This window comes from Plectrocnemia conspersa, unplaced genomic scaffold (genome assembly GCF_051122295.1).
Source record: "Plectrocnemia conspersa isolate PC_06_02 unplaced genomic scaffold, ASM5112229v1 ptg000006l, whole genome shotgun sequence".
Taxonomy (NCBI): domain Eukaryota; kingdom Metazoa; phylum Arthropoda; class Insecta; order Trichoptera; family Polycentropodidae; genus Plectrocnemia; species Plectrocnemia conspersa.
Window position 1 is genome coordinate 18227101 of NW_028277170.1, and position 25630 is coordinate 18252730.

The 25630-nt window shown below is 27.6% G+C and overlaps 1 protein-coding gene across 7 annotated transcripts in view; it reads left to right on the forward strand.

The window, feature by feature from the left end:
• The window catches only part of MESK2 (misexpression suppressor of KSR 2), a 244284-nt gene that overhangs the window by 75883 nt on the left and 142771 nt on the right, over nt 1–25630 (forward strand). For 5 of the 7 annotated variants that reach the window (XR_015810109.1, XM_088188167.1, XM_088188173.1 and 2 more), the window contains exon 1: nt 21904–22004. The exons of the other annotated variants lie outside the window; for them this stretch is intronic. The gene's annotated coding sequence lies outside the window, so the exon portion shown is untranslated. Of the gene's footprint in view, nt 1–21903; nt 22005–25630 lie in introns of those variants that run through there. 7 annotated transcript variants of the gene reach the window in all.

Here is a 25630-nt window from a genome sequence, read left to right on the forward strand (position 1 = left end):
AATATATTAATTAAAAATTAGACTTCTAGTGTCCTAATACTTATTAAGTGGTTATTGATTGTGTTTACATGGTTGTGAGTGATTAGATAACCACCCGATATGTATGTATGATCAATATTTATATATTTATGATCAATATTGGCTACGGATGACATTGCGATCTTACTTGAATCCAGCGTCTGACGTTTCGAAGAGTCTTTCACTCTATCTTATCTAATCTATATCTATATCGGGTGTAGATAATAAAAAAATTAAATCTTTTCAGAATAATTATTAGGATGAAATCATTACCCAGAAAATAGGATATAGTATTTGGATAAATAAAACCTTATCTTTTTATTGTTATAATAATACAATTTTTGAGATTTTAAATGAGGAAAGGATAAAATAATGGGAGAAAATTATATTTATGTTACTGTGTGATACATCAACAGAAAGGACTTGAAATACGCTTTAATATCATATTCTTTATTTATTATTGTCATTGATTATTCACGAGATCTCGTTCTCAACTTTTACCTGAATATGACATAGGTAAAAAAGTGCTTAGAAAAAAGGCTTTCAGTTAATGGTGTTCCTCTTTATATGCAGCATTAAAAACATCTTAAATATCTCAAAAATACTAATCTATTGTTGCCATTAAAGATGTTAGTCTGGCCATATAATGATATATTAATATTAAATATTATAAAAAAACATTTTTTGTCATTTAATCATTGGCATGATAACTCTTATAATTTAATTCATATCGACACAAAACTTTATCTCTTACAAATATATCAGTTTACATTGATAGTCAAAATATCTACAATCAGTTAATTATTTCATGGTAAAATATGATTGATTATATATAATATTGCTTCTAAGACAATTTTATCGCATTAAATGATGTAGAGATAAAATGCTGCTTTTTTATTTATTATTTTTATTAACACAAAAAGTCCAAAAATTCTAAAATTGTATTCTGTTGTGCAAAGGTTATATATTACCATTTTTTTTTCTTAAATCGTTATTATGCAATATCACGTTTTGATTAGAAAAAGTATCTGTGGCCCATTAATGAAACGGCGAAGCTTTAAAAAATAAACAATTTCGGAATTTTATGTAATATTGATACTAGAGATTTTAAAGTATATAAATATTAGAAAACAGGTACGAGCAAAGGTATTTAAAATAATTGACGTCTCATAAAAAATATTGTTTGCCATAAATAGCTACTTTATTTTTCTTAATTGGAAATTATTATACTCTAAATTTTGTAGCACTTTTAGTTCATAATACCAATGTAATTATTTTATAATATTACAGCAGAAAAAGTTATTAAATAATATATGTGTAATACAACCCTATGGTTTTGTATGTAGTCTTATATCTTGTACATGTATCAAATCGAGATTTGATTAATACTCCTCAGTTACCAGAGATGATCAGATAAATAATTGAGATGCTGCTCTCTCAGCGGGCGCGCAGTCTCCACCCCCTCGAAAAAGGAACACATCCGTTCGGATGGCAAAGTTTTAAAAACGGTCGGGATAAGGGGTGGGTGTGGGGGTCGATGGTTCGAGACCCTTTCCCTAGCACGTAGGCACCATTGCAGATCGTGAAAAACGTCGATTTGTATGCGAGGTGTGCGAACACTTATCCCCGATTGGGTAGACGATCGGAGCTGCGATGTTGAATTCTTCAGATCTTCTTCACTTCTGAGGGAGCCACCACTTCTTAGGCGAAGGGTCCACAGTTTGGAGATTCGCATTACGTCATAATAATAAGACAAAGTAATGAACAACAGCCAGATTTCTTTGATGTACTGCCTCTAAGCGATTGTCTTTCACCGAAAATTGTCTGTATGTGCAATATTGATATTGTCACATACAAAGAAGTCTCCATTAAATATAAAACGCATATGTGGAATACACTATTTGATATAGTCTCTAGCTCATTCGGTGATTCTATCTATCTCTCATCTATGCCCGAAAAATCCTTATCTGCATGGACAGAAGAAAGAAAGAAATCACGAATAAGTATTATATAAGTAAACCGACGCTTTATTAACAACTTCATACTGTCAATAAAAAGCATAACCTTCTTAAATTGTAGAAGTTTGTAGTGGATCATATAGCTATAGTAAAAATAAAAAAATAAGGAAAACCTTAACATTCGATTGAACTTGACGTACTTTTTTTTTTAAATTTTTTAAAAAGGCGTGTCGTTTAATTCTTTTTTGAACCATAGTCAAAATATATTTAGGGAGTGGTTTACTGAATCAGTAACGTACTATTTTTTTAGGTGAGGGGCAAATTAAACAAAATTGAAAATAAATAAAAATGTTTTTAATTATATATTTAACTAACATTATAAATAAAAATAAATAATTTTATTCACACACTATTAATTGAAAATCTACATAGTTCTTGCGGCCTATGCTAGACGATTTTTTCAAATTTAATTTTCATTGAAATTCCGATGAATTATTTCAAATTAGGTTTTGATGGCATTTTTAAGTGTTCAGAACAAGTCTCTTAGCAAGGTCATCGAGTTAACATTGCAATGCAACTTTTAGACATGCAAAAAAATAATGTTAAAAAAATTAAACCAAGATATGGCATTTATATTTTGAAATATTATTGATGAGGCGTAAGTCATATTTATTACTACTTGCTTGTATAACATTTTAAATTTTAAATGCCAAATCAAATTTAAATAATTTTACAAGGTAGTACATAAGAATTTTACCATTTATTGCATTTTTTCTGGTTAGATGATCATGTATTAAATTACATAAATTAAAGGATAGCTTCACCTTGTATTTATTCACTTACTAGTATTATTATTATTGCAAGAATTTTTCGAAAATATTTATAAAAAAAAACACATATGTATATTTCCAGTAATTATAAATATAAATTCACTATTTCCTAAATATTATAAACCATTTTCAATTTGCTTTAAAATATTGTGACATATTAAGTTAATAATATGTGTATTCGCTCGTTGCCAGAAGCCCGAGCATCCCTCTTATGTAATAAAAGCTGAGCAGCTGAGTTAAAGGTTGACAGATTTATGTATAGATATATCATCCGATTTTATTACCTTCTTGATTCCACTCTTCATTATTAACAGAAAAATTAAACAACTTATGACATTATATCATGACATTTTTATAACTACTTAAGATTTACGAATATTCGAAATAATATGTGATTGACAAAAGCGAGGATTATTTCATTGAACATATCTAGTTCTATTTATAGATTTTACTAGCAATATGATTATAAAAAATATATAAAATTACTGATTGCTTTTATGATAATAAATTCTTTGAAAGGTGAAGATTATAAATAAATTAAAAAACAACAGAGCAAACGTTTCAATATATTGTAAAGAAAAAAACATTGTAAAGACATGTTATAATTAATAAAAATTATTACCAAAGCAAACATGAAGTCGATTAGAGAAGTTGAAAAATCGTTTTTAAAAATTATCGCCATTAAAGTATGTAAAACATTTAAAAACATTCGCACAAATTTAATTCGTTACAAAAAATTATTTGAAAATTTTCTAGAAATCAGAAAATTTTTTCAAAAATTATTATTCTTGATTTTGCATTTTTTCCGAGAAATTCTCGAAAAGAAACACTACTCATATTTCATTGACGAAAGTATTTTTGCTTAAACTGTAAGAGATTTTCGCTTAGCAAAGGGATCTAAAAAATAAAAATAAATTAATTTTTATTGTTAGTTATAGCATTTCTTCACAAATAAAATATTTTTAAATTTCTTGCTCGTAAAACTGAGGTTTTTAATTAAAGAATGTTTCTATGTGAATTCGGACTTGAACTTATTCAATTAAGGTTCCAGCTTGAGCCATCTTCTCTTCACCTTATTTATTAATGACATAAATATGACAGTTGGAAATTTAAGTTTTTTGCTTTATGGAAATGCTTTAAAATTGTAAAAGTGCATTCGATTTGTTGTGAACTCCTTCTCGCTACATAGTGATTTAGATTCTCTATAGAAATGAGCTTCCGTCTGCCTTTTAAGTGTCGAAAGTGCCATACTGTGTAATTTTCTCGATCCCATCCATCATCAGTTTATTTGTACGATGACGGTGAGAACATTTGGCTAGAGAAGCTTCCACTAAAGATCTCAAAATTACTTTTGCGAGCAAGTGGAGATTCTTTCTATACGTTAACGACGTGTGCGATTAATCTTCTAAGAAAAAAGTTCAGACTTGCACATTGATTTGTTTAATGTCAGCTACTAGGAGCTGGTTAATTTTAATATTTAATGATTTTCTTCTTACAATATATTAATTTTTATTTTGCTTGAATTATATATTTTATGTATTGATTAATGCTACGTATTGCTTTTTGACAATCGTGATGCATTTGGGGTAACCTGTCTTATTTGAATTAAAATAAATAAATAAATTCCAATGCAGATGCTCTAATGATATGAAAAGGTGTTTATAATATTTTTATTTTTTTGTAAACTAAGCAGTATAATATGTATATATACACATACGATTAATGTTTATATGACAATTCCGCTTGTCTTTAAACGAACCTCTCCAAAAGGACAGAAGATAACCGAGCGTAGAAAAGAGCACTCGCGGAATTGAAATAAATTGCTGTTTCTTTCTTCGAGATAATGCGTTACACCACAAAATCTAACTTGCTCGTCTTTCCTCCTCTCTCCACCGGCTTACACATCTTCGTTTGCCCCTCAACCGTGAAATGCGAAACAGAAAATATGGCCACGGGCTTATCATAACGTACACTCTGGCGGAGGCTCTCAGACATTCCTGCGATCGCGGCTCGTTGATTTATAAGTGTTCTTTGAAACGATGATGGAACCACAGCCACTCTACCTGCCACACATGTCTATGTATCTATCACAGTACTGCAGCCAAGAAAAAACCCGCAAAAAATAGGAATTGCATAACCGACTCAAAAGGATTGGCCTAAAATATGGCTATGTTTATTTTAATTTATTTATTTTATATCACAATCATTGTGATGAGAAATATCCTTACATATTGGCTTATGCAATTAGTTATCCTTTATACGATATTAAATAAATTTAGGCCGATTCAGCTAAATTGTATTGTGTATTAAGCTAAACCTTATTATGGTTCTCCGTCGATATACATATGCGACCTTCTTACGTCGTTCAAGGAAGTTTGCGATCTGTAGTTAATACAATATAAGCTGACTATATTATCAAACAAATACAAGGAAATACATTTTGTACAAGTACAAGTTGTAGTTTTATACTAATTTTCTAGTTTATAGGAAAATATTAAAAATATTTATTTATTTTGAATATTAAGCTTAAGAGTGTTTAATTGGAATCCGAAGAATTTTTTTTCGCAATAAGCTTAGCTTCTTGATTTTATGGCTTTTGACGTGGATTTTTGACTTCTGAGAAGAGATAATTATTTTTTGCGCTCTCCTATTGATCAAAATTCGGTTTATATGTTCCTCATTTAATTTGTAATGTTATTATAAAAGTCGTAGTTTGCACGCTAGGCTATCGATAGTGTTCCAAAAGATGCTCTAAAATATCTATGAAACGCAATTTGACAGTTGCGAAACGTCCATTTGATGTTCAAACCACAACCTAATCTAATTATAGTTTAGAATTTTCATTAGGTCAAGTCTAAAATACAAACCAAGCTAATATTATCTGATGAAAAAGTAATGACAGGTATTACAATATGTTTAAATTTTTTTATTCTTATTATATCTAAATGTCAATGCAGCTAATAAGTAATATATTTTTATTTTTTATATATTATATTATGTAGCGAAACATATTGATCCGTGTTAAACTTTTCTTTGGGTCACAAAAACTTATCACGGGACAAGTTCATGTGGCTTCACTCTCTTGAGTCTTCTTGTTCGGTTTTTAATGTCAAAGAGACGGACAGCTTGTTCATTGCAGAATACAATTCTATTAAAAAAATCCATTTTACTGTGCAGTTGATAGGAAGTTATTAATCTGCAAAGGGATGTCCATGAAATGAAACATACAAAATGTGTTTTTCAGGTGACGAATATGGTCAATTAATATCATTTCCTTGGGGATTTATATTTATATTTGGCAGAACCAATATGAATTGACATTTTTAAAGATGAAGAACATAAAATTGCAATTTTAATTCAGCTTTACAAGATGACAATAAAAAGTGACTAATTTTGAACCTCAGTTTAATAAAATGTTATCTCAAAAAAGTACATCTTTAATATGTCTTTAATATCCAACCATTCCAATTTATCAATTTTTATTGAAAACTACTCTCATTTCCCTATTTTGTAATTTTTGCAACATCATTTTATCTAATATTGTTGCACAATAATTAAAGTAGGACAATATAAAAATATTGTAAATTATTATTTTTGTGTTATTATTTAACATATTTTTTATTCTGGATAATATATCAATTTTGAAATAAATTTTTGAGTATGTAATTACAATGTTCTTTAAAATATATTTATATTATTATCTAACATATTTTTATGAATAATAAACATACATTTAGTTTAAGTAGATTATTTTTTAACCATATTATACTTAATTCATTATTTAAATTATCTACAACTTCTCTTACATTATCACTTACGCTAAATATTAAAGTGTCGTCCGCAAACAGATGTATTTTAAATTATTTCAATAATATATAATATAAATAACAATAGTCCCAATGTACTGTGGTACTCCTGAGATATTATTTTCTCTTTGGAATACGCATAATTTATTTTAACATTTTGCTTTCTTTTTTTAAATAATTATTAAACCATCTTATAACTGTTTTCCTAATTGATTAGATATGTCTTTTGTTCTGAAAGCTCTCTTGAAATCCAAGAAAACTGCTGCAATGATTTTTTTATATTTTTGCTAACAACCATAATTTATAACTAATTGTAATGCTGTCTCACTGGAACGTTTTTCTCTGAGCCCCGATTGTTATTCAGATGTAATATTTTGAGACATAATGAAATTCTTTAATTGTTTGACTACTACTGCTTCCATCACCTTTTTTATACTAGACAACATATTAATTGGTCTCATTTCCTCAACCTTTTTACTATTCTTTTATTTTAGGTACAGGTATAATAGTAGCAATCTTAAAATTGACACAGTGCTTTATTTACTAAATGATGTAATTTAGTTCCTAGTATAATATATCCTAAGTTTCTTTAATAATATTTACATTTTATTTATCAGTACTGGTTCTAGAAACATTTATTTTAAACAATTTGCGATGGATGCTAACATTTATAATGTACTCAAGTACTTGCCGAGTCTTACATATTTACGATCTGGTCCTATACAACAATAATTTGTTGACCTCCGGTATATAGAATAGAAAGGAATGGTCCGAGCATAATACGCTGCGGGCTAAAAATTTTCCAGGTATCGATATCATGTGCATTTAATCGAGCAATCAATTATAGCAAGGATTTGCAATACCGGTATTAGGGCAAAAATCGACTTATTAATTTAAAATCGTGTTTATTAATAATTAGTAAAAAAAACGATTTTTTAAACACTTTTTATAGTTTGAAACACGAAATATTTCTAAATAGTCGTACAAGTACTTCTTTTCGAGAATTATTTCTTAAAAATTCTCGAGAAAACCCCAAATCAAAAAAAATATATTTCTCGAGAAATTTGCTGTTTTTTTAAAAAAAAATCATAAACCCATTTTGGTTAAAAATTAAATTGAAAAACTTAGCACAAAATATTTATAAATAGTTAGACGGATAATTGGTCATAAATGTCGGCAACTTAGGTCAAAATTATACCAGTTTGTTTATTCTATTTCCCAAAAAAAAGCAAGAAGACGAAAATTCTTAAAATTAAACGTTTCGATTCTTTTTTCGCAAAATTTGCATGGATGTATTAACATTCAACAATTTATTACAGCATAAATTTAGCAATAAAATTTTCAAGCCATGCAGCCAAGATCGTTCAATAGAGACAGATTAATCTTCTTGCGTGAAACTCGTAAATCGTATTCACCAGATCTTGCGCCAACTAACTAACACTTCTCAAAGTCATTGAATAAATTTTTGCAATGCAAAATATTAAATTTTCAACGAGTCATAAATGATGCTTTTAGCGATTTCATCATCACTCGCTTTCCGCATGATTGCAAAAGTATCGATAGTTCAGGCGCATATTTTGAATAATTGTTTGGTGTAATAAATTAATTTTTTTATTCTATATAAGACATTTCATATGTTGTTAGTTTAATTCATATAGAATTAAACTTACATGCGATTAAAAAATGAGGGCGTTAAAATCTTCTAGCGGCCCTGCTTTCTGCCGTGAGCATTGACGCGATTTTCTCGCGAAACGCTCATTGCCGGCATTTAAATTTTGTGAAAGCGAGTGTTTCGTCAGTCTGAGATAATTTGGCATATGTGTGCGTAAGTATTCATTACGAGTAGGTACATATGTGTTTTTATTAGTACATGGATAGGCAACTGTTTCAAAAAATATTTAATTATATTTTCTAATGGAAATTAATTCAATTGAACTTGGAGATTGAAGCTGATTTATTGAGGAATATATTATTTAATCACCTGATGTGCAGTACCATTAAGCATACATTTCTGGCCAAGTTGTCAAACAATGTAACAAATTCACTTTCAATAAATATTATTTATTTATAATATATTTCATACAAAACTCATACCAGGTATACTGAAACATGATTCCTTTGAGTCGCGTCGACGAGTGTATTTGTTAAAGCACAAACTCGCTGGTGAAGTATATACACAAACTAGAGATTTTAGAAAAATTTGTTTTTTTTGGTACCCAATTACCAGCGTTTGCGTTCCTGCGTATTTTTTGAGGTACCAAATGCATGAACAGGAACACTACAATAAGCAGAGCTATGCAACATTTATAGCAGTCAAATAGTATTGATTTTTTCTCATCAAGGTCGCATTGTGTAAATATTTTTTTTCTGTGAAACATTCCTTAACATAAGCTTAGATAAAAGCAGTATTATCAAACGCCATTACTCTCATTTACGCCTGGGTAATCCCCTATAAACGCAGCCATTGTGGTTGTATTGTGGTTGGCCACCAACTGGCGCGCGTTGTCTTCCGACGACCCAAATTTAACTGTCTGGCATGGCTCACAACTGTTACTATTCCTGGTGTCTGGCAAAAAAGAAGAAAAAAATTTTGGAAGAACTCAGAAACGCATAGTAATGATTTATACATTTTTCACACTGTTATTTCTTTCAAAAAGTCGTTTCGAATTGGCTTAAAAAACCCTAGCTTCAATCCAAAATTAATTTATCAGCCAGTATCTTGTAAGAAGAGTCTTTGTTGGGGGCGGCCGGTCAAGGACGTGATATGCTAGTCTGCAACGAGGCTTGCATTGATGGCCCGAAAAACAAGAATTAAGAGTATTCGTTGTCCTCTTTTCATAACTACTGCTTTTCCTTGCGTCTGGTAAAAGGAGAGGGAATATTTTAAAAGCAAACGTGTGATAAAACAATGATTTTTAATTGTTCAAAAAGCCGTATCAAAGTATTTTAAAAGAACATTATAAAAAAATAATGCAATAGAGAGAAACTAATATTAAAACATTAACTTAAAAAAAAATAGTAGTAAATATATATACATTTTTTAATCTATATATGTATGTACAAGTATATGTATACAATTTTTAGTTAATATATTAGGTTTTGTATTTATTTATAATATTATAAACTACCGTTTGATTGTAATCCTAGTGTTTTGCATGATATGTTACAAATTTAAAAAAAATATTGAAATTGAAGGATAGGAATATTTATCTACTTTGTGATCTAGCAATATTAAAAATCTTAATCATCAACGTTTCAAAAATTTAATTTGTACTACTTTTTCTGTCCATTGAATTATACATATTTCAACATTTATAAATAGGCATTTTTAATGTGATCTCTCTACAACATGTACAATTATATTTAAATAATATATAAGTATTAAAAAGCTTTTCATGAATTCATTCGCTATATATTATTTTGTAGGCTAAATGCAGCGTTACAATTATTGATCGCTCTGGTACTTTAGATTATATAGTGCATATTTAAACTCATAGTTGTTAAAATGGTATCGATTAAATAAAAAACTAAAGAGCAATTAATTGATTTAACTTTTGCACAGTAATTTAACGAACAAGAATATTTAAGTTACCACAATCAATTATATTATAATTTAAAAAACTTTCTAGATTTTAATGCCATACTAAATTATTTCTGTCAATGATATCAAGATTCTCTATCTATTTTATTTCAGATAGTTGTCTTATTCTCTCTTCAATTACAACTATTTTTTATCTTATGTGTGCATATAATACATCGTTAATCTTATCATAGTCAAATCAATGTTCCCCAAGCTTTTATACAATACTAGGAATACCATTTTACCTCTGTGGCACGTTTAATATTACTATTAAAAAAATGGCTTTTATTCCACGTTTTCCTTTATCGTGTATAAGTGTGCATTTAGATGCACACACACATTGTTTTACGTATAATTGCTAGATGCAGCTCCGGTTCCGGTCGGAATCCGTGCAAATTCACAGTCCCATTTCTCTTCTGACACAGATTCGGTCACCTTTTACTTTCTCAACCATTCACATGGTCACCAGAATCCGGGTCGCTTTATAAAAAATGGCACAGCGTGCTGCAATCGTTGGATGCATCTTCGAAGAGAGATCTTCTCTGCTATCATCCATTGCAATCGATCGCAGATATAAATGACATATACTATTATATTATCGATCGTTATGCTCGTTCTTTGGTCATCTGTTATATCTTGTATAGCGTTAAATATATAGTCCTATCGATTCAATCACTAATGTGTCTTATAATATTTAAATTCATAATTCAAAATTCTTACTTATTTATTTTTGTGCTGACGGGGGCGATTTATTTGCTCACAAAACACATTTTTTGAGGAGCCACGGCAGAAACGCGACGGCCGGTGGGGCCTCGTGCGCCAATCATTCGTATCACTCTATAATACCATTGTAACTGCTATAATAACTTCAATAAAACAGTAACTTCTGTCAAACATCTGTCAAATAGTATTGATTTGTTCTCATCCAGGTACTTTATTAAGCTGTTATTATATTATTTATATATATATATATATATATATATATATATATATATATATATATATATATATATATATATATATATATATATATATATATATATATATATATATATATATATATATATATATATATATATATATATATATATATATATATATATAATAATCTATATTACTTCTTTATTACATTTTTAAGTAAAAGTGATCTTTTACGTTTACTTATTTTGACGTTTTCTTTCTTTTTCATTTACATACTTTTAAGTTTACATTTTCATATAAATAGCTGTGGTAATGACACCCTCTTTAGTCACCACAATTTATCTTATAAAGAACTTATTACCGAATCTTTTTATTTTACGAATCTTAATGTTTTTTAAGGATTTTTTTTAAAACACATAATACTCAATGCCACTGTTAACATAGATTAGATTTAGCCTTGTTGAAATTTTCCTGTATCTAGCTATCTTATCTGTTGCAAAACAGTTGTATCTGCATTGTCTTCATAATATTTAACTGCTTTGTTAATAATCGTCAACGAGCTTTTCTATACATAAATATTACGTTTCATGTAGACAGTTTAAAGTCGTAATAAGTTCTCTTGAATGACCTTGTTTTCACTGCTTTTTTAATTACTTAAAAGTATCATTCCATTAGTTTCAGATGTTAACGTCATACCACAGTTGCATTCGCAAGGCACATTTTTTTTCATTTAAAAATAAATATTAATCTTCTTCATACATCCGTATTTTTTATATAAAAACTTTTATTACAAAATTAAAATTATTTGTGATACTTGTCCTTACGCTTGTTAAAGGTCTGAATAAAACATAACATTTAATTAAACAATATTTTTATTTATTCATGTGGATATAAATATTTTTTTATTGTAAAATATATTAAAAATATTCATTTAATGTGGTGTATGCACCTGCTAAGAACTCATAGTTAATTTTATGTTCGAATCTGTATTAGAAATACTTGATACACGTCATTCTCATCACGTGTTGACTAAGAGACTGAAAGAGTATGCCATTTGCGTCGCGTCGCTTGGCACTTTATCTTTGAATATTGCGACCCTAATGTTTTTCTTTGAGAGAATTGGTTTGCGCACCACTGCTCTATAGTATGACGTTCTTGGCATTTTATGCTTATACTTAAATTTTGGTTGAATTTTTTCGTAGTCACCGATTTTAAAGATAAGTGGGTTAAAAACACATATTAACCCGCCGTTGGTCGCGCGAGTATTGCATACGCCGTTGGTCGCGCCTGAGCGAATAGCCGCCTCTCAGTTCTTTATGTTTTTAAGTTTAAATATCGAATATTTATTATTTTTTGATATTTGGTATATTTTAGTGTTATATATATAAAATAAATAAATTCTTTAAAACTTTTATTTACATAACGAAAGAAGAAAAATAAAATATTAAATATTTTAAAAGTAAAATATATTTTTTTTAGATAAATGTTTAAAACTTCAAAAATAACATGAAAAAATATATATTATTTTTGATCTTGATTACTTGAATACTTAGTTATGCAATCTGGACATAATGCCGATGAATGTTCTTTGCATATTGGGTTATAGCACATGTGGCATTTTATGGTGATTTTGCGATTTTTTTTCCTAGGGCAAAAATTACATTTTGGATGATTCTATTCACTTGGTTTTGGGTGATGAATTATCGTAGTGTCAGTTTTTTTCCCTAAATACTGCTATATTTTTATTTGCAAACTTTGCGATAAATTTGTTTAATTTGTTTAAATTATCTAAAGGATCGAAAAAAAATTCAAAATAGTTTTTTTATACTATGTATCAATAAAGTTAAATAAAATATAGTTATAAAGTAAATTAAAAACATAATAATAACAACAAAAAAGTAAATAATAATAAAAAGAAACTACCAAAAAATAAAATTTCCAGCACGAATCTAACCCGCGTAAATAACGTTCTCTCTCGATCCTTGATATAACACAACTAATACGCAAAACCAAATGTATATCGAATTAGTAAACACGTGTTTGAGCCTGCAATATTGAAGAAAACATAATTCTTAAAAAGTAGAGGAACCCGCAAGTTGATATGTTTCATACAAAAAAAACGGCATCAAAAAAACCGATAGGGTGAGCGCTGCGCCGCCGTGCGACCAACGGCGGGTTAATTAATATATTTTTCAGTATGATTATGAAACTGTTTCTTAATTGTTGCTAATGAAAATATACTATGAGGTTTTTTTATAGTTAGTATAAAAATATGTGTTTTATATTATTTTTAATAAAAGTTGAGAAAAAAATATAGCGGTGTTACTTCACACTCATATAATAATTTTATAGTAAATTTTTATTTTTTATGTGATATTTTTGTTAAACGTCGGATTTAGGGCAGACCTGAGTTTTGCGATGTTAAGTGAATTTAACCTTGAAGCCTAGATATATAATATACCCAAATATTTTATGCTCGTCCTTACTTTGAAAAGGTAAAAGCAAGGGTTGTCTGCGTGTTGTAAAAATTATTGCTTCATTTATCTCATGGTTTACAATTCTATTACATTTAATAAAATAGGTTTTTAAATTTGTAAAGATTTTTGTGACCTAATTAATTTTGAAATTTATTTAATGAAGTTTTAAATGCGGTCTTTTATTTTATGTTTTATTTAAATATAATATATTTAATAATCGAGGAAGCAAGCTTAAATTTATTTTGAGGATAGTCACGAGTACACTGTTTTTGTCACTAGTGCTTAATATATATTTACATAATCATGTAATAATAGATATATTACCTAATAAAAAATAAGCTGATTATCTTTCAGATATTTATATTTATTTATAGTATAATAATTTGGCTTCAGACTGTAAGAGACACCTCTTTTATAAGCCGCCCTTTTGCGACGTATATACTTTATACCTATACATACGATGAAGTCTCACGACGTTCAGAAATGAGCATAGCGACCGAGAAGACATTATATATATTGTATATTAATATTTCTTGAACCTGATTATAATATCTGAATTTCGCATAAACGTCGTTTATCCGCGTGCGTCGTTGAAATTACTTTTTCGCTAGATTGTTATTTATTGCGAGCTTAACGTTCCAATTGTCACTCGCAGCAAATCTACTTATGACGAACTTCGATAGTCGTTCCTATGCTTGCATGATAAGCATTGTTAACAGTGAAACTTTATTAAAACTTCTTATGGGAGATTACGGCGAGGAAATGTTGGCAGCGACGTAAACGCGACTTTTTGCCGTGAGATTACTTTCGGTTAAGGGAGCGAGCCGCGGAAGGGTTGGGGTAGTTTCTTAACTTCATAAAAGATGCAGTAAGTAGGCTCAAGGGTGCATTTCAGCGGACGCGCTGTATCTCTCTCTTAATATTCTGTGTGACTTTCCTAACCTTTCGGTTTGCGCGCTAATAAGCGTACTTTAACTTTCCTACTATATGGGATAGAAGCGGATTTAGAATTTTATCTCTCAATATATGAACGTGACTCGTAAAGAGAAAAGGTATCGTTACACTTAAAATATGCATTATTATTACATAGTCACTTTAACACGTTACCCACAGCAAACGTAACGTTGGCATCCTCTGACGTATGGGATTTCATTATCAAAAATATGTATTATGTTATGTTTTTTAAAGATATGGCAATTTACATTCACATATTATCGATGTGTAATGAAAATATATTTTTTTCAGTATTTTTAAAATTTCGTTAATTTGGCACATATAAATTAGATTTAAATAATATTTTTCATATAAATAAAGTTCAAATCATCGACATTATACTTTTAGAAGATGAACATTATTACAAAGGTGACCTTCGAGTATTATGACTTCGGTTGACATCTCATTAAGATAAATCGAATTAGAGATAGATATTCTAAAAATAAACAAATGAACTCGCATTAAAATAATTCAAATCAGAGATAGATATTTTAAAAATAGACAAATTTTCAATTAATAAAATTTTTTTTTTGTAATCTGAGATGCATGACATGTTGTATTTTTAATCCTTATGGTTTATTATCCATAAAGCATAACCTTGAACTCGACTGGATGCATTTAGAAATATTAAAAAAATAAACAGTAGTTTTGCGACAACTGTCGTTAACGGGCGTGTAAACTGTTTCGTTACATTTTTCTCAAATAAGAGTTTTCTAAGTTAAGTGACTAAAATAAGTATGTAACCATTTCAATTAATATGAATTAGCAGTGTAAATTTAAAATTAGTGTTTATAATAAATTTTAGTGTATATAACTATATAATTTAGTGTATGTGTTAGAATTAAGCAGTGTATAATTCAAATTAGTGTTTAAAGCTAAACTTTGTGTTTATACACACAATATATTTATCGTTATGAGCTACTTTATTTAGATGTAAAAAGTGAACAATTTGTTAATTTTCTGCCATGTAAAAAAAGATGAGGCGCGTGTTTCTGATGAGTGACTTTTTCAAAATAATCTTAAATATTAAATATATAAGCACATACACAATTTTTAGTCAAATAATAAAACTAATTGCTCATCAACCGACTTTGGAACTTTAATCAAATTCAAAATTAGAATTTAATAAAATAAAATAAATTTGAGAATCGCCGTTGAATTTTTGTCATTGTTTTTCAATACTCGTCAACATTCATACATAAATATTAAAATGATTCGCTTTTCAAATAGGTTTTAGAATTTAATAATACAAAAAAAGTTTGAGAATCACCGTTTATTTTTTTAAATAATCGTTAACATTCAATTACAATTATATACACATAATTAAAGATTACCAATTAAATGATTCGCGTCTTTAAATCGTACGTACAAATATAAATATAAAAAAATATGTAATGTATTAATACTATGACTCAGTTTTTGACTATCGTTACGCATTACGGTAACCTGTTAGGTCAGGATAGTGTTAATTTAATTTAAATAAATAAATTATGCGCAGGGTGGCATTATCTAACGCGCATCCTTTTCAAACAAAGAGTAGTATTTTTACCGCTACTGATGGGTGATTAACGTCTCGGAACGGATGTGTTATTAGGTTGTCCATATAACATTTTTAATTATGAAAGCAATTGTTTGGTTATGAGATCTCTCTTCTATTGTCATCTTTTCGATTGTTTAAAATGGTCATTAGACATCTTAATTATAACAAATTTTAACATGAATAAAATCATAAATGATGCATTGACTGTTTTAGATTAAGCATACATACTTTGTATGGATAAAGTTTTTTTGGCTTATATTAAATAAAAATAAATTTAATGTGCAAATAAAAAAAAAATTGGTATAGTTTTGCGACTATGTATATTTTTTTACTCAGTTCTAGTTCTAATTATATGGCATACAAATATGACCACAATGCAATCACCTGAATGAGAACAAATCAATACTATTTGATGGTAAAAAATTCGAGTAACTGTGTTTATTGTGGAGTTGTCCAATACTCCTGTTCTTAGCGGTACTCCAAAAAAAATACATAAAATCGCAAGCGCTGGTAATATGGTGGTACATAATGACCAGTTTTTCCAGAATCTTCTGATTGTGTATATCAGCAGCTAAAAAAAATATTTTTCAGGTGTGCTTGTATTTATAAGGAATCATATGCAAGCATACCTTTTATGAATGTTGTGGGAAATAAAAAATAATAATATTTATATTTACTCATGTACTGAGTATATTTTTTAGAGCTAAAGATAAGTCGATTGCATTATGTGGCAGACATATGATACTAGAGAAGCATGTGATTAGTCAAGGAACATAGTGTCCTCGAGCTTCTCAGTTGATGAAGCGGTTTGTTATCCATTTGATAATATAATGACATTTTTTGTTGCTTAATGGAAACCTAGTAGATGATTTTAAATTTAAAATTCCAGTATTCTATAATAATGAAAAATAGTTAAGGGAATACTATAAAATTATTGACGAAGTGTTAGATTCTGGGATTATTAAAAAAAAATTTAAACACAGTAAATATTATTACGCTGAAGTTAGAATCTAGAGGTATTCCTGATATTGCAATGTATTCAGAAGACCTGTGTAGTCAATTTTGATCATATTGAAAAGTATGACTTGAAAATTAATCATTTTATGGGAAAATTTTAACCTATAATTTTATGGAAAACCCATGCCCAAAGTTATTTTAAACAATTCGTTATATAAAATTTATTTAAAATATTAAACTTATTAAATTAAATTTATTATGTCTTATAATATAAAGAGTATTATATAAATGGACAGTTAAATTAGACTCGATTCCAATTATTAAGAAATTATCTCCCGGATAATCGATAGTACACTATTATTATATTTTTTACTACTAAGATTCACTAACTTGATTTATATGTAAAATTATGCGCTGATTTAATAGCCGTCATTAGTTTTTTTAACACGTTTATTTTTTTACTATCGATATAATTAACAAAATTAGTATAGCCAAATATACATTTGAAGCATCCAAACCGGTTTTTGGGTATATATTTCTGGAGCAAGTTCTTTCACTGTGCCATGTTAGACTGTGATTATTTTGTTTTTATGCTCTCTCAAAAGCGAAAGTGGTATTTACTATTTTATGTACATCGCAATCAAAAGTAAATTTCAACGTACACTATTTAAATATCATATAAATATGTATTACATATATTTATTTATTTAAAATAAAAATATGGTGAAAAAGCAATATTTGTATTTGTTCATATATATACTTTTTATTCACGAATGTTAATGCAAACTCAATTTGTATTTTTTACACATAGATGTACTAATTTTTTCGTAGATCTGGATACTTATGAACAAATAAAAAATATACTATTTTACATGGAAATGTGGCCAAAGGTACATCTGGACGTATTAGCACTTTTAAAACAATATATAACACATTTAGCACAGTTTTACAAAATATTCCGGTAGTTTCACGTTAGTTTTTGTGCAAGATGGACTCGTATCGGTGAATATATCTCTTCAGTTTATTATTTTAAAGATTACTTATTTTAATTACAACTAAACATATAATGATTGTTATTACAAAAAAGTTTTTAATAAGAAATTCATCAATTATATAATAAAATTGTTAGTATCTTTTTATATTATTATCTTAAAAGAATTTCTTTGAATATGCCGGTAAATTATTACCCTTTAAAAAATGAAAAATAGTGTTAGATATAACTGATATTATCCTATATAGAAAATATTAACTCTTACCTAAATAAAAATTATATATATATAATGATTATTATATTTATTGTGAATTTACTATTATATTTATTATAAAGTGAAATTTATTTGTATACTGACATCTATACACATAATATAAAAAATATTTCAAAGCTTATCTAAGTTTAGAACCATATCTGGTAGTAAGATGTAAAATATATATTATCCATTCAACAGTCATATTTTAACTTTTAAGTTATAAAATAAATTAATTTCGTGTTTTGATAAAATTTATGGTAAATTATTTTGCATTTAACAACAAATTATTTTATCTGTAGATTTATATTAGATCGAATTATAAAATAAATCATTTTATTATGAAATTTATTTATTTTTTTATAATTCATGTATTACTTTTACACAATACAATATTTAGTTTTCAAATTTGACTTTTTAATAATATTTATTAAATCAACAATAAATTAAAAACAATATTTACTATTGGACTATGATTTATTTTAATTACAAACATTAAGAAAATATAAATGATACTGACTATTTTTCTGTTATTTTCTCAATTATTTATCACAGTTATATATCTAAACCACAAAAATGTTGTATGAATTTTTTCTTTATTGTCACTATAAGTATATAATTATTATCCTGTATTTATGGAATTGCCAGATAAAGGATATGTTTATTAAAAATTATATAAAAATTAATAATGCATGTATTTTTATATTTAGAAATATGAAAAGATGTTGGGTATATATGAAGACGTAATTCAAGTCATTTTAAATTTTGATTTAAAACGGTATCTTAGAATTACATTACAAAAAAAAGAAAGCATTGTAGTGCTTTATTTTTTTTGAAATAAGGAAGGTCATTGAGCACATTATCCGGGGGCATAGATATTTGACGTCAAATGCTGCCTACTTAAGGATTTAAAGATACTTTGGCGTCAGGACAATAAAAAAAAGGAAGTGCGTTTTCATTTTTGCTTTGGTCGACGATACAAAATCAACTGTCCAGCGTTGCTCAAAACTTTTGATAGCCTGCCGAAGGGAAAGCGTTTTCAGAAATACTCAAAACGTATTTTTAGATAAGCTAATGTGTTCAATATTACAAAAATATTAAGCACGCTTTCTTATCATTTTCAAAAGGCAGCTTTAAAGTAGTCTCGAGAATCGTTAGAAAGCCATATAAAATTAAGTTCCTAGAAACGGCATTATATTTTTTTTCCGAACGGTCGCCACTAACATATTTGTCATTTATCTGGTTACACAATCCATTGTTATTGATTTAATATGCAGGTACGAGATACAGTTTAAAAATAAATCATAAATCATGACCGAAGGAGTGCTTTGACTAATAGTTACCTTTGCACATCAGTTGCTTGAAAAAGCTATATTTATTGCTCGTGAATATTCTGCTGTAACATGACAGTTGCTAGCACAATACGTTACAACGGAGTAGCAATTAACACATATAAATAAATATTGCGACATATATTTTTTACAATTCTTTTAATTAATGTTAAATAAATTTTAGCATTATTATATCGCATATTTTTTAATATTAACTGCATGTTTTTTGTTTCTAGAAATCGAACCGTTTTCCTTGCAATTTTTTGAAGGGCCGGCTCTAATATTTTAGCGCCACAGGCAAATATACATTTTTTTGCGAGTAATAAACAAAGAGTTTAAATTTATTAAAAAGTAGTTTTTTATTTTATTCAAAATTAATGTTGCGTTGCATATTACTGTTGTACATTTAGCTGCGCAAAGAGAAATTGTCTTCACATTTACTTAATCATATTAACTTAATTTTTATATACATCCGAGTCGTTCGACAGTTCCTACTATTGTTTTACAGTACTTACTTAAAATTTGCCCTGCAGATAGCTCACTCGGTAATCATAAATAATGGCGCTCGATTTAAGAACCAGGAATAATATTAATTGCAATTAGTTTGTAGAAATGTTATTAAAAAGCCATAGAAATAATATATTTTTGTCATTTAAAATTCTATGGTTAAAACAATTTAACACGCTTAATACAATGATAAAAACCAATTTAATTTTAAAGTTAACACCGCATGTAATATATTTTTCGACCTAAGAAGGTTTTACAAAGTTTTAGATATGTTACTGAAAATATGATGGACTGCTCTACACATTAATATAAACGAAACAACGTATATGTTATAAGTTCTGTTTTAATAAATTATAAAGTAATTAATTTCTACTATTCTAATATTCAATATTTGTCGGTACAGCGCATAAATTATTTGCGCAAGACCTCTTAAAAGACTTCCCATTACCAAGATTACTTATACAATAATGTTAAAACTATCTTGTATAGAAAGGATTTCACTGACGATATTTTTACTCTATCTAGAACGAGTCATCTTCGGCATCGTCCGTTTTATACATAAATTACTTCAATGTTTTTGACATGAATATGGTTTTATTCCTCAGTACCGGACATATTAATCTCCTTGCTCCTCTTTGGTTTATTTTCAATTCATCACTCAAAAGTTCATCGTTCCTGTATCGTGAAGATACTTTTTTTTTAACAGTCTTGTTAGCTTTTTTCGAATTATTTAAGTCACCGCCGTTAGTATATGAGCTAAGGAAATCGTCGTTTTAGCAAAGATACAAATACTTGTAGGGATTTCTGATATTTTTTATTTAAATTCTTGAGATTCTGGACTATGGGTTCAATATTGTGCAGATCGCAAATTACTAATTAATTATTGAAAAAATACGCTGTTTATCTCTCGAAAAATAAAACACACTTTGAAGTTGCTGAAGGGGGATATCGTCAATCCATCGGTGCTTAGTGACTTTCAGCTTTATTTTTGATCGTTGTGGTTCTTGAGAATACTTTGATTACACTTTGGCAGGCGGATCGTGACGGATGGAAATTAAACATAAATTGAGCTGCTTATTGAAAGTTGTTATGATAGTTACATAGTTACTGAATCAAATGGAATAATGAGTGACGGAAGTGGTTCGCTGGCCTTCGTCGATGTTGCCTTCGCCGCTGTCACGAGAGTGCCGTTAGTTTTGTGGCCAAAATAAATCAGCTCCCACAACACAAGCATGTTTTCGGGTACGATGATCTGAAACAATTTTATTTTATAAAATATTTCGTGTGCATTTGTAATTCAAATATGTGTGTGCCACTTTGTATAAAGACGCATTGGGGAAACCTGCCGTGTTGAATTAATTAGATTTTGAATTATTAAAATATAAAACATTAATTTCAACAAAAATTTTATTTGTTTTAAAATTTATTAAATATATTTTACATTTAAAGTACCAGCCCACAGTGCGGGCTGGTGCTTTATTTTTATTGATAGTGTTTATGTTAATGATTAAATTTTGCTGCGGGAATCGGTTTATACCACCGGCAATTTATATTTTTATAATAATGTTTATTTATAAGTATTTTATAATTATTTTAAGAACGGTTCTTGATCCTTTCCCCTTTTGAGCATCCCCCTACATTTTGAGGGGTTGTTTCTCGCGTGCGATTGGTGTGCGTGTATTTTTTCCCCGCTGGCAACACCGAGTCCGCGAGAACTCTGCGCCAGAGGTTCAATTGTCTCAGTGCGGTCGTAGACTCTGGTCGTGTGCGGTCGTCTGTGTCTGAACTCTGCATCAGCTCGTCAGCTGTGCGTCAGCTTTCATCACTGAAAACACCTTGGAGGTAAGTTTATTTTCGATCACAACACTCCGCTTCACGAGCACTTCCCGCAAGTCGAAGAGCTGCGTAGCTAAGGTGGGTGCGTAAAAATAGTTTGGAGTTTCAGCGAGCGCTAAAACTTTGCGAAAATACCGCGCGAGAATTAAAAAAAATATAGATTTCTAAAATCTCTAAGCCTGATTAGCTTCATAAAAAATAATCGTGCATGATTTATTTAAACAAATTGCACCTGATTTATTAAAAAAATATTTGTACTTGATTTTTATTTAAATACAAAAAAAAATCATTTATTTGAAATGTGCCGCTGAAATTTAAGTCAAGCTATTTTTTGCAAAGTTTTATATTTAACTAGCACTTTAAATTATTAAATTGCACTTATTCTGTATTGCAAATAATTGAAAAAAATATATAAAACGTCAACGAATCAATTGCATGTTTTTTTTGTCAATGGAAATCAATACTTGTTCAACATGTTTTATTCGATATTTTTTTAGGGGTTGGAATTAACCCGCGTAAAAATGTTATGTAACTTACACGCACTACGAAAGTTAACCTTGTCGATTACTACAATGCTTTGTAAATATATTTAAAATATACGTAAGTTTAAAATAAATAATTACAACATATTTTAAACTAGAGATAAAACATTATACAACATTTTAGGAGCATTATATAAAAGTTTTTATCAAAAAAGATATTGAAATGTTGCGTTTACATGGTATATTTTAATTATAAAAATAATTGGGAAACATATTTTAACTGAACATTTTCATAAATTGCTTATTAGTAAAAAAAAATAATAGTCAATTTGAATCTGAATTTTAATATATCCAATATAGATTATGTCGAAAATTAGGTATCATTAATAAAATTTAACCATAGATTGTGGCGCTGAAAAATTAAACAATAATTTTAACTGTTTATGGTAATTTCAAAAAATGTTTTAATAATAAATCGTTCGTTAATAAAACATATGTTTATTTATCGACTATTTTTATAAAAAAAATATTATTATGGATAAGTTCTAAATCTATTCAAAATAAATCATATTGTATTTTTATTCATATATAAAATCGGAAAGATTAGATTATGAATTATTTATATCGCGTATTTGTATAACATGAAATAAGCAACTGGATTAAAAAAGGTGTAATAAAATATTTTTTATTTTATAGCATAAAGTAGATTTTATCAAAAATTAGATATCATTAATAAATCTAATTTATATATTTTAGTGCAAAAAATCGAACTATAATTTTAACGTAAATTTTTCTCCAACTATTTATGCTATATTAAAAACTATAAAAATTTATTTTAAAACCTTTTTTAATTCGTTCTTTACGGAGCTCATTAAAATGAATGGAAATGCCATTAATTAATTTCAGTGGCGAAAACTAAAATGTAATAATGAAAATTAAAATTATTAATACATACTATCTAAATAAATTTAGTTACGCAATACGTTTTTTTTGTTCGTATGTCGAGTCAAATTTATAAAAAAATTTGCTCGTATCTTGAAAAACTATTTCCATAAAACTAATATTATATAAAAAAATCCAACTCTATACAAGTAATTAATGCGCGAGTTAAACATTGTATTTCAATTCATATAAAAAATCTCAAATATAAAATTATGAATTATTTATATTGCCTATTTATAAAACATAAAATATTTTTATTTTATAACATAAAGCATTATTCAAATTTAAAGTAGATTTCATCTAAAATTAGGTATTATTACTTAAATCTAATTATAGATCGTAGCAAAAAAATAAAACAATTATTTCAACGTAAATATTTTTCCGATTTTTTAACAATGAATGGTGAAGTATTATAAAAAGAAATGAAAGCATTCATTTCAAAACCTTTGTATTGTATTTTATATTAAGCAAACAAGTATTTATTTATAGACTATGCTTCAAAAATATATATAATATATTACATGATATTAAGAAAAGAAAAATAACCTTCTGTTTTTCACCAAAACGGTGACTTAATCTCTCGATGCGAGAATTCAATTACACGTCATATATACGGCATTTGAGAAGTCAGTTATTCGTGTTTTCTTTGAAACTCCAGTTCACAGCATTTTTGATTTGGGATCTATAGTTCTCGAATAAGCAAATACAATCTAAAACCTTTGGAAAAGGTTTTTGCGATACCGTTGTAAGAGGATATTTGGTTATTATCCGTTCTTGTATCCCAGTGAGAGTTAGTCACAGAAAGGTATAGATCGCTAAACTACTATCGCGTCCTCTTTTCATGCCCGCTAGAATCAGGACTAACCGACTCCTAAATACGCATGCATTGCACAATGATCTATTTGTTTTTTCTTTCTTACTATGTATTATTTTTATTGTTACTTGTATTATATTTTTTTGTATTTTTTGCCCATCGTGATCTATGCAACCTAAAAAGTAAAAAGAAAATATTGCAGATTATTAAGAATATTTACACAAAATCTTAATGTAGTTGCAAAATTATATTGCTTTACAATTAAGAGTAGGGAAAACTTTATGAAACAAATATGAATAAAAAAGGATTTTTATCAATATATTAAAAAAAGTAGTTATTTTTTTTGCTTAAACTAATTAAAAGACAGTTAAAATTATTGTTCTATTTCTTACGTCATAATCTATATTAAATTATGTAATTTTAATGTATAATTATTTTTATTAAGATATATTTAATATTATTTATGTTAATTGGAATACGGTACAAAAATCAATATTTTTTTTATATATTTATTTACTCTTTAAATAAGATTTTATATACAATTTCGTAGAAATAATATATAATCATAAATCATATAAATATTTAATTATATTTACAACTGTTACAGTTATAGTTTTTTTCAAAGCTTTTTCATTTAATCTCATATTAATAAAAGTTACAAGCAATTAAAAGTAATAACATTTTACATAACCATTTTAAGGTAATACTGTTTATAAAATCAAAATAATTTATTTATTGCTATTTATTAAAATTAAATTATTCCATAAAATAAGATTTTATCTATTTAGTATGTTAAAAATATGTAACTAATCTTTTCGTTGAGAGAAAGTTCATTTCAAACCCTTTTCAATGTTACTAATTTGTAAATAATTGTAATCAATTATTTACATTGATGGTTGACAATAGAAAATAATTATTTTATATTCAATTTCATGGGATAATTGAGACCTTACTTATTCAATGCTCTCTTACATTTGTATACAATATTTATGAACTTGGAACTATTTCAATTTATGAATATATTATATTGTAATTGAGATTGAACATGAAGTTTGCATACAAATTAATCATGAAAATGACAATATTCAGATCATATCGTCAGATTATAATACTTGAACTTTTACAATGATGTTTATTGCATTGAAATATATTTCTCATTTTATATTTAAACCTTTAATTATAAATATTGTTCTTAATTTAAGTCTATTTTAATTCTAGTGACGCAATTCTCAATAAAGTATTTACAATTTAATTTGCCAAAAATAACGACTGTTATGTTCAAAATTAAATATCAGTCAAAGACTGCTTTGTTTACATTGTTTGCTTATTTTTGAACTAAATTAAAAATATGTAACAAAGCATTTTATTTTTAAATGTTATAATTGATTTTGATT